The 13,821-nt window shown below is 40.1% G+C and overlaps 1 long non-coding RNA gene across 2 annotated transcripts; it reads right to left on the reverse strand.

The window, feature by feature from the left end:
• Positions 1 to 437: 437 nt before the first annotated feature.
• LOC311119534 lies at positions 438 to 13,436 on the reverse strand. 2 transcript variants are annotated; one of them, XR_014611993.1, is made up of 4 exons: positions 13,129 to 13,436; positions 6,408 to 6,527; positions 5,497 to 5,616; positions 438 to 477 (listed from the first exon to the last, which is right to left on the reverse strand). It is a non-coding gene; the product is annotated as an uncharacterized lncRNA (long non-coding RNA). The 2 variants fall into 2 exon arrangements; XR_014611994.1 differs by lacking the exon at positions 438 to 477 and having other exon boundaries at positions 5,108 to 5,616.
• Positions 13,437 to 13,821: the final 385 nt, after the last annotated feature.

Genomic DNA, 13,821 nt, shown 5'->3' on the forward strand with positions numbered 1-13,821 from the left:
GAGAGACTCATTTTAGAGGCAGGGACCCCCTCCTCTCTCTCCCCAGAGAGCCTCATTTTAGAGGCAGGGCCCCCCTCCTCTCTCTCCCCAGAGAGACTCATTTTAGAGGCAGGGTCCCCCTCCTCTCTCTCCCCAGAGAGACTCATTTTAGAGGCAGGGATCCCCTCCTCTCTCTCTCCAGAGAGACTCATTTTAGAGGCAGGGCCCCCCTCCTCTCTCTCCCCAGAGAGACTCATTTTAGAGGCAGGGCCCTCCTCCTCTCTCGATCCAGAGAGAATCATTTTAGAGGCAGGGACCCCCTCCTCTCTCTCCCCAGAGAGCCTCATTTTTGAGGCAGGGCCCCCCTTCTCTCTCTCCCCAGAGAGACTCATTTTAGAGGCAGGGACCCCCTCCTCTCTCTCCCCAGAGAGCCTCATTTTTGAGGCAGGGCCCCCCTTCTCTCTCTCCCCAGAGAGACTCATTTTAGACCACTGACCCCTAAACAGAGATGCAGCATGTTGGTTGTGGTGAACACAGTGACAACTCATTCTAGAATGTCAATTGTTCTCTTTTACTCATGATCTCTTAGAAATAAAACATTTACTAACAGACATATCCAAACAGTCGGGTGATTTAATTTAATCACATGAACATTGTTACATTCCTCAACAAGAAATAAAACATTGTCTCTCAAACAGAAGAAGGAACTAACAAAGAGTCAATAACAACAACCAAAACGAAACAGGTGGTTTTAGGAGGGGTTCTGAAAGACACTCATGGGGGTGTCCACTAGTGGTGGGAAACAGAGGCTTTCTGAACGCTTTGGGGCTTTCACCAAATTCTGCCGAAAACGCCATTGATAGATTTGAGTGCTAATAAACAACATTTAGTTAGAATGTGGGGTTCGCTTTTTGCCTCCAGGTTCACTCTGTTTTGGAAAACGATGCATATGTGACTTTCAACGTGGCGCCGTCATAGGATGCCACCTTTCCAACAAGTCAGTTCGTCAAATTCCTGCCCTGCTAGAGCTGCATGTTTGTTGCTTTATGTAATGGCATATATTTTAATGCTTTATGTAATGTATTTTATCTATTGAAATATAATTTTGATTTAGTTTAAAATTGAGTTTCATGGTCATTTATTATGTTTTCCAGAATCTCCAACCAAACTCTGAGATCAGTCTCTCCAGTACCAAGTAATCTGTCCATGAAGAGTGACATCTCTATGGATCATCCTATACATTTTAGTGATAAATCAGGGACCTTTGACCCCAGGTAAGTTACTGGTCAGAATTGATGATATTACTATTGAAGAGGAGAATCTTCTAGATCTGAAACCAGATGTATTTTGTGTATCTGAGCATATCATTTGTTGTTTATGTTACATATTTTAATACACTGAGTGTACAACATTTTCCACAACATTTCCAACGGAGACCATCAGGTTGGTAAGTCATCATACTGTAGCTCAAACCTACTGTGATGACGACCTAACTTTATAATAGTTCGTAGCCTACCTAGCAGAATCTGCCCGTCTTTCTTTCTAAATCAACACATTTATCCGTCTTCTAATGCAGTGGTGTAAAGCACTTAAGTAAAAATACTTTAAAGTATCTGTACATTACTATTTATATTTTTTACAACTTTTACTTTTACTTCACTATATTCATAAAGAAAATGATGTACTTTTTACTCCATACATTTTCCCTGACACCCAAAAGTACTCGTTACATTCAGTAAATGGTCCAATTCGCACACTTATCAAGAGTACATCGCTGGTCATCCCTACTGCCTCTGATCTGGCAGACTCACTAAACACAAATGCTTTTTTTAAATGATGTCTGAGTGTTGGAATGTGACCCTGGCTATCCGTAAATGAAAATAACAAGAAAATTGTGCCGTCTGGTTTGCTTAATATAAGACATTTTAATTTGAATTATTCCTACTTTACTTTTACTTTTGATTCTTAAGTATACTTTAGCAATTACATTTACTTTTGATACTTAAGTATATTTAAAATCAAATACTTTTATACTTTTACTCAAGTAGTATTTTACTGGGTGACTTTCACTTTTACTTGAGTCATTTTCTATTAAGGTATCTTTACTTTTTCCACCACTGTTCTAATGTTCCATATGCGCCACAGTTTGAACAGACATTTTGTAACTGCGTAGGCTACAAAGTCACTTTCAATTTCAAATAAGGAAATAAAGTTATAACGGTGACTGGGTAAATTAGTTTTCCATTGGCCGGCTCCCCGGGTGAGCAGAGTTGGCACGTTTTAGACCATTCCATTGGTCCTTAAATTAAATGTCCACTCCCCCGTAGCACCGGGCCATGCAAAATGAACAGTCCCACTGTAGCAGGGCACTGAGACAGAGTTCTAAACCCAGAGGCGTTTAGACTTCAGGGAACGCTTCAAGGTGTCTCCCCTTTACAACAGTAACCAGAGGCTGGCGCTAACAGTCAGTCTAAACCCAGAGGCATTTAGACTTCAGGGAACGCTTCAAGGTGTCTCCCCTTTACAACAGTAACCAGAGGGTGGCGCTAACAGTCAGTTGCATGCCACAGCAGTAACTCATGACATTGTACCACATCTTGCTTCAGTTTTTTTTTTTCTTATAGTCCTTCTTCAAGACATCTCTTACATTATTTTTGATAAACATGTAATTTGCTTGAAACCAGGTTTAGCTGTGCTCTTTTCCCTCCAAAATGTGATTTACTGTAGACCTTTAATAATTATAAACAGGCCTACAAATCCAAAAGGTTTTAATTTGAGAATGTTCATTTGTAGGACTCAAATATTCAACTGTCTTCAAATATTTGATGATTAGTTGAATCAGGTGTGTAAGTCCTGGGCAAGAACAAAAGGATTGAGAAACCTGAGATAAACATAAAACCCTATCATTTAAAAGCTCCTCCACCATCTTTACCAGACGTTTGACTGATAACATGTGATAACACTTTGAAAACTGCTGTCTGTCAGCAACTAAGCTCAAGTAGCAGTTCTACTAACTAGTAATATCTCATTCCAGGTATTCATTCTCTTACTCTGTCCTTTAGAATAGATTATTATTCAGAAATACTTAGAAATACTCACTTTATTTTTTTGTTCTCTCCATATCGTGTTTTCTGCTCAGTCGTCTTAAAATGGATCCTGTACAAAAGAACAACTTTACTTTCTGTTTCAGCTCAACCGTCTCCCCATCCTGATAATAAAGTGTTTTATTGGTATCTTCCACTAGATGGCAGTAACCACCTGCTGTAACTAGACTACGACTATGTGTTCGGTTTCATACATGCAGTTTCCCAGAGGAGGAGTGCTGATCTAGGATCAGGTCCCCCCTGTCCATCTAATCTGTTTCATTATGATCTAAAAGGCTAAACTGATCCCAGATCAGTACTCCTACTCTTTATGAATACTGTCACAGGTGACTCCTCAAGATGAGGCTCCTCAAGATTTATAAGTTATATTCTTTAAGAATCAATTAATATCATTAAATGAACTGCTTTGCCATGAACAGATCTGTGAGGTCTTAACTTAAAGGTGCTATATAGACTTTATGGTCATTTAAATGGGGTTAAACATTCATCCCATCAGATTGTGTAAAGGATTTTATGAGTTCAGAAAAATACTGACTTGGAAGCATCTCTCTGACCTCACCCTGGTGAAACACACCCAAGTAAAGACCACATAGCTACAGTTATATGCTTTTCTGTTTTTACCCACTTTTACAGCCAATGTATGGACTTGCATCCATATGACTCAGTGGAAAATACAGACTAGTTAGCCATCTCCCAATAGATGGACCCCACGCAGAACTTTCAGCAATGCAGCATCTTCAGTAAGCAAGTATTCCAGACACTCTCTTCTTATGAACCAGTTGCTATTAAATGAAGGTTTTTTGGACAGAAAACCTGCGGCTACGGTAGGATTCTAGGCTAATCTGGGCTGGCACCTCTGTTCCAAGATAGTCAGGAACAGTCGGAGGTGGAGGGGGCTGTGGAGCCATTATCCTGGCGGTGCTTGTGGAAGGGTGGGTAGGCTCTGCACACGGAGCTAACTGGAGCTCGGCAGCATCATCACTGTTGGGCTTGCCGGCGGCCTCGCTGGTTTGATGATGCTGCTGCTGCTCATCACTCTCCTTTGGCTTTGTTTGGCTACTTTTTGTCCATTGTCCATTGTCTGAAGAAGCCTATTGTGGTGAAACGTCAGTAGTACGTTTTTTTTTTTTTTGAAACTTTTAAATGAGCCACATGGATGCTAACTGGGGACTCAGGTAAAACTAGACAAATACACCTTTTTATTTTGGTATTTTGGGGACCAAATAAATGTATACCAACAGTGGACAATTCCCAGCAAAAGCATGGAGCTACAACTCTCTAGTGGAGAATAGAGGGAGTATTCCCCTTGGAGAATCCAGAGTGGCTCACTGAAGAAAAACATATTGGAGAATAACAACAATCTCAATCTGAAGCTACAAAGAAAAAAGGGGAATTCTTCTGAAAATCAGGAACACCATTCTTCCTCCTGCCCCACCTATTGTCCCTGTATTAGTTGGCATCTAATTGAAGAACATACTGCTTTATAGATCCCAGCCTGACAAACAATTGTTTGGGCCTTACTTTGAGCACTTTGCACTGTGCCTCCATTGAGTCTCCACGTGTCAAGCAGTACAGAGAAACGCCCTCTAGATGACAGCAGAGGCCTGCTCTTGGATCTACCCTGTCTAACCACCAGTTTAGTGACCTTGTTCCATCAATATGTCCATACTACTTCACAACCGATTTGAGGTCTTGACCAGCAATGTCCCATTGGGCTCAACCAAGCCGAGAGTGAGGTTCTAGAAAGAGGACTGACTTTCATACCAACTCCTAAACAGGTGGACTGCGGGGAGCTCCGGAGGGATCTACACTTCTATCATAGAAGTTTGAAGTTATTAGATCATTTTGATTATGAAACAGATTTTCCTCATATACTATTTCCAAACCCCTCACATTGGGAACCTCAGTTGGAGTCAGTGTCAGAAACTATACAGACTGTTATACGTAGGGATGTGGCTTCCTTTTCACAATTCAGAATCCGACCTGTATATCAGCAAAATCTTACAATACCTGCTACCATACCCCGTTCAAAGGTAGTTAAATATTTTGTCTTGCCTATTCACCATCTGAATGGCACATGTACACAATCCATGTCTCAATTGTCTCAAGGCTTAAAAATCATTCATTAACCTGTCTCCTCCCCTTCATCTACACTGATTGAAGTTGATTTAACAAGTTACATAAATAAGAGATCATATCTTTCACCTGGATTCACCTTATCAATCTATGTCATGGAAAAAGCAGGTGTTCATAATGTTTTGTACACTCAGTGTATTAAAATATATTACATAAACAACTAATTATAAGCAGATGCTTTACAGTATATACTCAGATACACAAAATACATCTGGTTTCAGATCTAGAAGATTCTCCTCTTCAATAGTAATATCATACATTCTGACCAGTAACTTACCTAGGGTCAAAGGTCCCTGATTTATCACTAAAATGTATAGGACGTTCCATAGAGAAGTCACTCTTCATGGACAGATGACTGGGTACTGGAAAGACTGATCTCCGAATTTGGTTGGAGATTCTGGAAAACATAATAAATCCCCATGAAACTACATTTTAAAATATATCAAAACTATATTTCAATAGATAAAATACATTACATGAAGCAATAAAATATATGCCATTACATAAAGCAACAAACATACACTGAGTATACAAAACATTAAGAACACCTTCCTAATATTGAGTTGCACCTCCCCTCTCTTTTGCCCTCAGAACAGCCTCAACTCGTCGGGGCATGGACTCTACAAGGTGTCGAAAGCGTCCCACAGGGATGCTGGCCCATGTTGACTCCAATGCGGCCCACAGTTGTGTCAAAATGGCTGGATGTCCTTTGGGTAGTGGACCATTCTTGATACACACAGGAACCTTTTGAGCGTGAACAACCCAGCAGCGTTGCAGTTCTTGAAAAAAAACCTGTGTGCCTGGTACCTACTACAATACCCCGTTCAAAGTAATACCCTGTCCATTCACCCTCTGAATGGCACATTTACACAATCCATGTCTCATTTGTCTCCAGGCTTAAAAATCCTTCATTAACCTCTCTCCTCCTCTTCATCTACACTGATTGAAGTTGATTTAACAAGTTACATAAATAAGAGATCATATATTTCACCTGGATTCACCTTATCAATCTATGTCATGGAAAAAGCAGGTGTTCATAATGTTTTCTACACTCAGTGTATTAAAATATATTACATAAACAAATCATTATAAGCAGATGCTTTACAGTATATACTCAGATACACAAAATACATCTGGTTTCAGATCTAGAAGATTCTCATCTTCAATAGTAATATGATACATTTTTACCTAGGGTCAAAGGTCACTGGTCCATCACTAAAATGTATAGGATGATGCATAGAGAAGACACTCTTCATGGACAGATGACTGGGTACTGGAGAGACTGATCTCCAAATTTGGTTGGAGATTCTGGAAAACATAATAAATCACCATGAAAATACATTTTAAAATATATCAAAACTATATTTCAAGAGATAAAATACATTACATGAAGCAATAAAATATATGCCATTACATAAAGCAAAAAACATACACTGAGTATACAAAACATTAAGAACACCTTCCTAATATCGAGTTGCACCTCCCCTCTCTTTTGCCCTCAGAACAGCCTCAACTCGTCGGGGCATGGACTCTACAAGGTGTCGAAAGCGTCCCACAGGGATGCTGGCCCATGTTGACTCCAATGCGTCCCACAGTTGTGTCAAAATGGCTGGATGTCCTTTGGGTAGTGGACCATTCTTGATACACACAGGTAACATTTGAGCGTGAACAACCCAGCAGCGTTGCAGTTCTTGACAAAAACCTGTGTGCCTGGTACCTACTACCATACTCCGTTCAAAGACACTTAAATATTTTGTCTTGCCCATTCACCCTCCGAATGGTACACATACACAATCCATGTCTCAATTGTCTCAAGGCTTAAAAATCCTTCATTAACCTGTCTCCTCCCCTTCATCTACACTGATTGGAGTTGATTTAACAAGTGACATCAATAAGAGATCATATCTTTCACCTGGATTCACCTGTCAATCTATGTCATGGAAAAAGCAGGTGTTCATAATGTTTTGTACACTCAGTGTATATAAAGCATTAAAATATATGCCATTACATAAAGCATTAAATTATGTGACATTACACAAAGCATTAAAATATATGCCATTACATAAAGCAACAAACAAACAGTGTAAAAAACATTAAGAACACCCTCCTAATATTGAGTTGCAACCCCCCCCCCTACCAGTCTCCTCCCCTGCATCTACACTGACTGAAGTGGATTTAACAAGTGGAACTTACTTGTAACATCATCACATTGTAACATCATCACATTGGCCTACTGATTCACTTCCTCATCTCAGTTCCACTTTAATCCTTAAGACTCTATTCATGCACATCCTTTATAATATGTCCATATATAGTTATTATCTGTTCTAGGAAAATCTACCCAAAATATTACACCTTCTTTATTACTTCACCAAACATACACTACATGATAAAAAGCATGTGGACACCTGCTGGTTCAACATCTCATTACACCTGCTGGTCCAACATCTCATTACACCTACTGGTCCAACATCTCATTACACCTGCTGGTCCAACATCTCATTACACCTGCTGGTCCAACATCTCATTACACCTGCTGGTCCAACATCTCATTACACCTGCTGGTCCAACATCTCATTACACCTGCTGGTCCAACATCTCATTACACCTACTGGTCCAACATCTCATTACACTTACTGGTCCAACATCTCATTACACCTGCTGGTCCAACATCTCATTACACTTACTGGTCCAACATCTCATTACACCTCCTGGTCCAACATCTCATTACACCTGCTGGTCCAACATCTCATTTCACCTACTGCTCCAACATCTCATTACACCTCCTGGTCCAACATCTCATTACACCTGCTGGCCAACATCTCATTACACCTCCTGGTCCAACATCTCATTCCAAAATCATGGCCATTAATATGGAGTTGGTCCCCTCTTTGCTGCTATAACAGCCTCCACTCTTCTGGGAAGGCTTTCCACTAGATGTTGGAACATTGCTGCGGGGACTTGCTTCCATTCAGCAACAAGAGAATTAGTGAGGTCGGGCACTCGCAGTAGGAATTCCAAAGGTGTTCGATGGGGTTGAGGTCAAGGCTCTGTGCAGGCCAGTTAAGTTATTCCAGTTCAAACAATTTCTGTATGGACCTTGCTTTGTGCACAGAATCGTCTAGAATGTCATTGTATGCGGTAGCGTTAAGATTTCCCTTCACTGGAACTAAGGGGCCTAGCCCGAACCACGAAAAACAGCCCCAGACCATTATTCCTCCTCCACCAAACTTTACAGTTGGCACTATGCATTAGGGCAGGTAGCGTTCTCCTGGCATCCGCCAAACCCAGATTTGTCCGTCGGACTGCCAGATGGTGAAGCGTGATTCATCACTCCAGAGATCGTGTTTCCACTGCTACAGAGTCCAATGGCGGCGAGCTTGTTGGAAATGTTGCATCCTATGACTGTGCCACGTTGAAAGTCACTGAGCTCTTCAGTAAAGCCATTCTACTGCTAATGTTTGTCTATGGAGATTGCATGGCTGTGTGCTCGATTTTATACACCTGTCAGCAACGGGTGCGACTGAAATAGCCGAATCCACTAATTTGATGGGGTGTCCACATACTTTTGTATATATAGTGTATGTGTAAAAATAAATACATATATACAGTACCAGTCAAAGGTTTGGACACAGCTACTCATTTAAGGGTTTTTCTTAATTTTTACTATTTTCTACATTGTAGAATAATAGTGAAGACATCAAAACTATGAAATAACACACATGGAATCATGTAGTAACCAAAAAAGTGTTAAACAAATTCTTCAAAGTAGCAACCCTTTGCCTTGATGACAGCTTTGCACACTCTTGAGCAATTTCCAAACGCCTGAAGGTACCACGTTCATCTGTACAAACAATAGTACGCAAGTATAAACACCATGGGACCATGCAGCCGTCATACTGCTCAGGAAGGAGACGCGTCCTGTCTCCTAGAGATGAACGTACTTTGGTGCGAAAAGTGAAAATCAATCCCAGAACAACAGCAAAGGACTTTGTGAAGATGCTGGAGGAAACACGTACAAAAGTATCTATATCCACAGTAAAACGAGTCCTATATCGACATAACCTGAAAGGCCGCTCAGCAAGGAAGAAGCCACTGCTCCAAAACCGCCATAAAAAAGCCAGACTACGGTTTGCAACTGCACATGGGGACGAAGATCATACTTTTTGGAGAAATGTCCTCTGGTCTGATGAAACAAAAATAGAACTGTTTGGCCATAATGACCATCATTATGTTTGGAGGAAAAAGGGGGTTGCTTGCAAGCCAAAGAACACCATCCCAACCGTGAAGCACGGGGGTGGCAGCATTATGCTGTTGGGGTGCTTTGCTGCAGGAGGGACTGGTGCACTTCACAAAATAGATGGCATCATGAGGAATGAAAATTATGTGGATATATTGAAGCAAAATCTCAAGACATCAGTCAGGAAGTTAAAGCTTGGTCACAAATGGGTCTTCCAAATGGACAATGACCCCAAGCATACTTCCAAAGTTGTGGCAAAATGGCTTAAGGACAACAAAGTCAAGGTATTGGAGTGGCCATCTCAAAGCCCCGACCTCAATCCTATAGAAAATGTGAGGGCAGAACTGAAAAAGCATGTGCGAGCAAGGAGGCCTACAAACCTGACTCAGTTACACCAGCTCTGTCAGGAGGAATTGGCCAAAATTCACCCAACTTACTATGGGAAGCTTGTGGAAGGCTACCCTAAACGTTTGACCCAAGTTAAACAATTTATAGGCAACGCTACCAAATACTAACTGAGTGTATGTAAACTTTTGACCCACTGGGAATGTGAGGAAAGACATTTCACATTCTTAAAATAAAGTGGTGATCCAAACTGACCTAAGACAGGGAATTCTTACTAGGATTAAATGTCAGGAATTGTGAAAAACTGAGTTTAAATGTATTTGGCTAAGGTGTATGTAAACTTCCGACTTCAACTGTAGATTGTAATATGTATTTTTCTGGCTTGTCTTCCCCAGTGATTTGACCCACGCACTCCTACTGCTTATTATGTGACTTGTTAAGCGCATTTCTACTCCTGAAACTTTTCAGGCTTGCCATAACAAAAGGGGTTGAATATTTACTGATTCAAGACATTTCAGCTGTTCATTTTTAATTACATTTGTAAAGACTTCGTAAAACATAATTCCATTTTGACATTATGGGGTATTGTGTGTAGGCCAGTGACCAAATAAATCTGAATTTTATGCATTTTAAATTCAGGCTTTAACATAACAAAATGTGGAAAATGTCAAGGGGTGTGAATACTTTCTGAAGGCACTTTATATACCTAAAATCCGGAACATTGAGAGCTCTCCACTAAAGTTTTACAAACAATAAAAACCTTGGGGCGCCCAAAAATATTATTCAAAAGTTTGGTCCTTGGACACAGAGGGGTTAAACACTAAAGTTACCGTCCATCTAGTGAAGAGAGGATAACCGGACAGAGGGATGGTAGGTAGCCAGGATCCGTCAACGAGAGAGGGAGAAGCCCTCCACGGTATTTAACAGGTGGAAGAAACAACCCGGGAGCTCCATCGGTCCACAAGAAATGCAGGCAGCCGGTGATGATGTAGTGGTAGCTAGGATAACTAGGATGCTGCTGGTAGAGTAGCTAGCTTAGCTAGCTGTACCGACTAGCTTGGCTAGCTAGCAGGTCGTTCGTCTGTCCATCGAGGATGATGACGAATCCGGTGAACCACAAGATGAAACAAGGATAGCGAGTGAAAAGGATGCTGTCACTGACCAAAAAGCAAATTGAACAATAAACTTCGGTGTCTCAACACTGTAACAAACTCTGTCGTTATTCCCCAACATCACCTCAGTCCACTCTGCGCGTAACTGGACAATATGCTTGGCACCAAACCGTACGGGGACGCGGACAGTTCCAGAACGCGGACATGAGCAGAGCAACACAATAAACTAAACCCAGTCTTTACACTGGCTTACATTAGTAATATTCATATATATATATATATATATATATATATATTATATATATGTAAAACAAAGATTCAAAGTTATTTTATAACAATATTTTGAGATCTGGGCCCATATCCACAAAGTGTCTCAGAGAGGAAAATGTGTTGTATAAGTTCTGAGAATAAAGCCGTTTTAGTCCTACTCTTATGGGTATAAATTAAAGCTATGCATGAAGCCTCTAGTCCCACCTAGTCGGCAGATATTTATGACACACCATGAGCTGTCCTAACCAGTTAAGAGTTAACAGCAGGTGTCTTGATAATACTATAGAATAATGCAGCGAGTCAGTGGTTCCTGTGCCACATGTAATTGCTTTGGAGTAGTTTAAATAATGTTTCTATATTTCTATATGATCAATCCATACTAATATAGATCTACATGCAACAGTTTCTCTTCAGCTTTTGACAATGATTTATGTATAATAATGATGTATAATAAGTGTTGGTGATTCAATAGCCTAGTTAATCATTACATGACTTTTAACACACCATCTATCTATGTTTCGCTCAGCGGCAAATGAGTTGGAGCTGTGGCAGGTGTTGGACCTATGGCCGAAAAGTGTCCAGTTTGAATCCCGGGCCAGGCGCTGGAAAGAACGGGCGGAATTGATCTGATCACTGGAGGGCTGTTGTGTTCACGTCCTCAAAACATTCACCTTTCGTTGGGCCCTTGAGCAAGGCCCTTAACCCCACAACATGCTCTTTATCCAGGGGCGCTGCACTGCAGCTTGAACCTGTGCTGGTCTCAACTGTATGTGTGAGGTCTGCTGTTTGGGGGGGGTTGAGAACGGAGCATACGTGGGCCATCGTTCAAACAAAGAGATGCCTCCCTGGCCACCAGTGTGTTTGCATATAACCAAGATCAATTCTACCCCCCATACAATACTTTTATACACAGTAATTACTTTTTTATATATATAATAATAATAATAATAATAATAATAATAATAATAATAATAATAATAATAATTATAATTTCTTATACACATTACATTTTGGATAGATAGTACTCAGACATCTATAGTGTTTACAGTAATGACTATTACCGATCATGATCTTTTTTAATCCCACCCCTCTGCTACTCTCAGCCCCGCCCACCTATCTCCGTAGAACATCCTCTTTTGATTTCCACCTGCCATATTTGTTCAACTGTGCTGTGATGTCATACATGCATGTTTAACCTTTCTAGTCGCATAGTATCCACAGACTAAATTTAAGGTCAATATTTTTCATAAGAGTATTATTCTATTTTTGATTGACTGACTATGGCTTTCCAAATCCCCAGCAGTTCTGATCAAAGAACCCTATAAAAGGTTTCTATATAGAACTTTTAGTGGTTCCATATATTAAGCAAATGATAGAACCTTTTTGGTTAAAACAGGAGTGAAGAGTGTGTTGATTTGACGGTAGTATTGTCAAAATTCCGCTTGTAACAACGATCAGAATTAGTAAAAACAATAAGGTTCTGCATGACAACATATTAGACAATAACTAAGAGTAGGATAAATGATTGTGTCATGCAAAACTTCTGTAGATGTGTGTGTGTGTGATGGTAAAGATGTGTGTGTGTGTGTGTGTGTGTGTGTGTGTGTGTGTGTGTGTGTGCGTGTGTGTGTGTGTGTGTGTGTGTGTGTGTGTGTGTGTGTGTGTGTGTGTGTGTGTGTGTGTGTGCTGGTGAGACATCCACATATCACAGTCAAATATACAGGATACAAACATTTCATTCCAGCTATATAGCGTTTTGCAAAACAAAAATTCATACACAAAAATCTATTAATTATAATCTTAGAACAACAATATTTGACAGACACATGAAGGTACCCATAAGCAATCATTTCTGATGTAAAATAACAAACGTGAAAAAATTGTGGATATAACGTTTTAGAAATAACTCCTTATAAATTCTTAAACAACATTGTCATCTCACCTCTTAGCTTTGGTGTCATGTTCCCCAGAGAGACTCATTTTAGAGGCAGGGCCCCCCTCCTCTCTCTCCCCAGAGAGACTCATTTTAGAGGCAGGGATCCCCTCCTCTCTCTCTCCAGAGAGACTCATTTTAGACCACTGACCCCTAAACAGAGATGCAGCATGTTGGTTGTGGTTAACACAGTGACAACTAATTATTGAAGGTCAATTGTTCTATTTTATTCATTATCTCTTAGAAATAAAACATTTACTAACAGACACGTCCAAACAGTCAGGATTTAATGCAATCACATGAACATGTAGTCATGACTGATATTGTTAACCCTTTCTCCATGTAGTGGAGCTAATAATAATAATAATATTAATAATACAATAATAATGATGGATCCAGTTCCAACATATCTCTAACTTTGAAGTATACAGTGGGGTCCCAAATTATTGACTCCCTTGATAAAGATGAGTAAAAATGACTGTATAAAATAAATCATTCAAATACTGAGCTATATTGTATGCTCAAAACAATGGTATATTAAATTATTTTATACTAATACGTTTGCTCAGAGAAAGAGATTTTGTTTAACAAGTAATACTTTTTTTCTCAAAAAGGTAGGGGTCAAAATTGACCCCCCCTTTCAATACCTCCCTTGCGAGGATAACGGCACTGAGCCTTTTTCTAAAATGTTTTATGAGTTGG

The sequence above is a fragment of the Coregonus lavaretus genome, assembly GCF_964263955.1.
Source record: "Coregonus lavaretus genome assembly, contig: HAP1_SCAFFOLD_4801, whole genome shotgun sequence".
In the NCBI taxonomy this organism is placed as follows: domain Eukaryota; kingdom Metazoa; phylum Chordata; class Actinopteri; order Salmoniformes; family Salmonidae; genus Coregonus; species Coregonus lavaretus.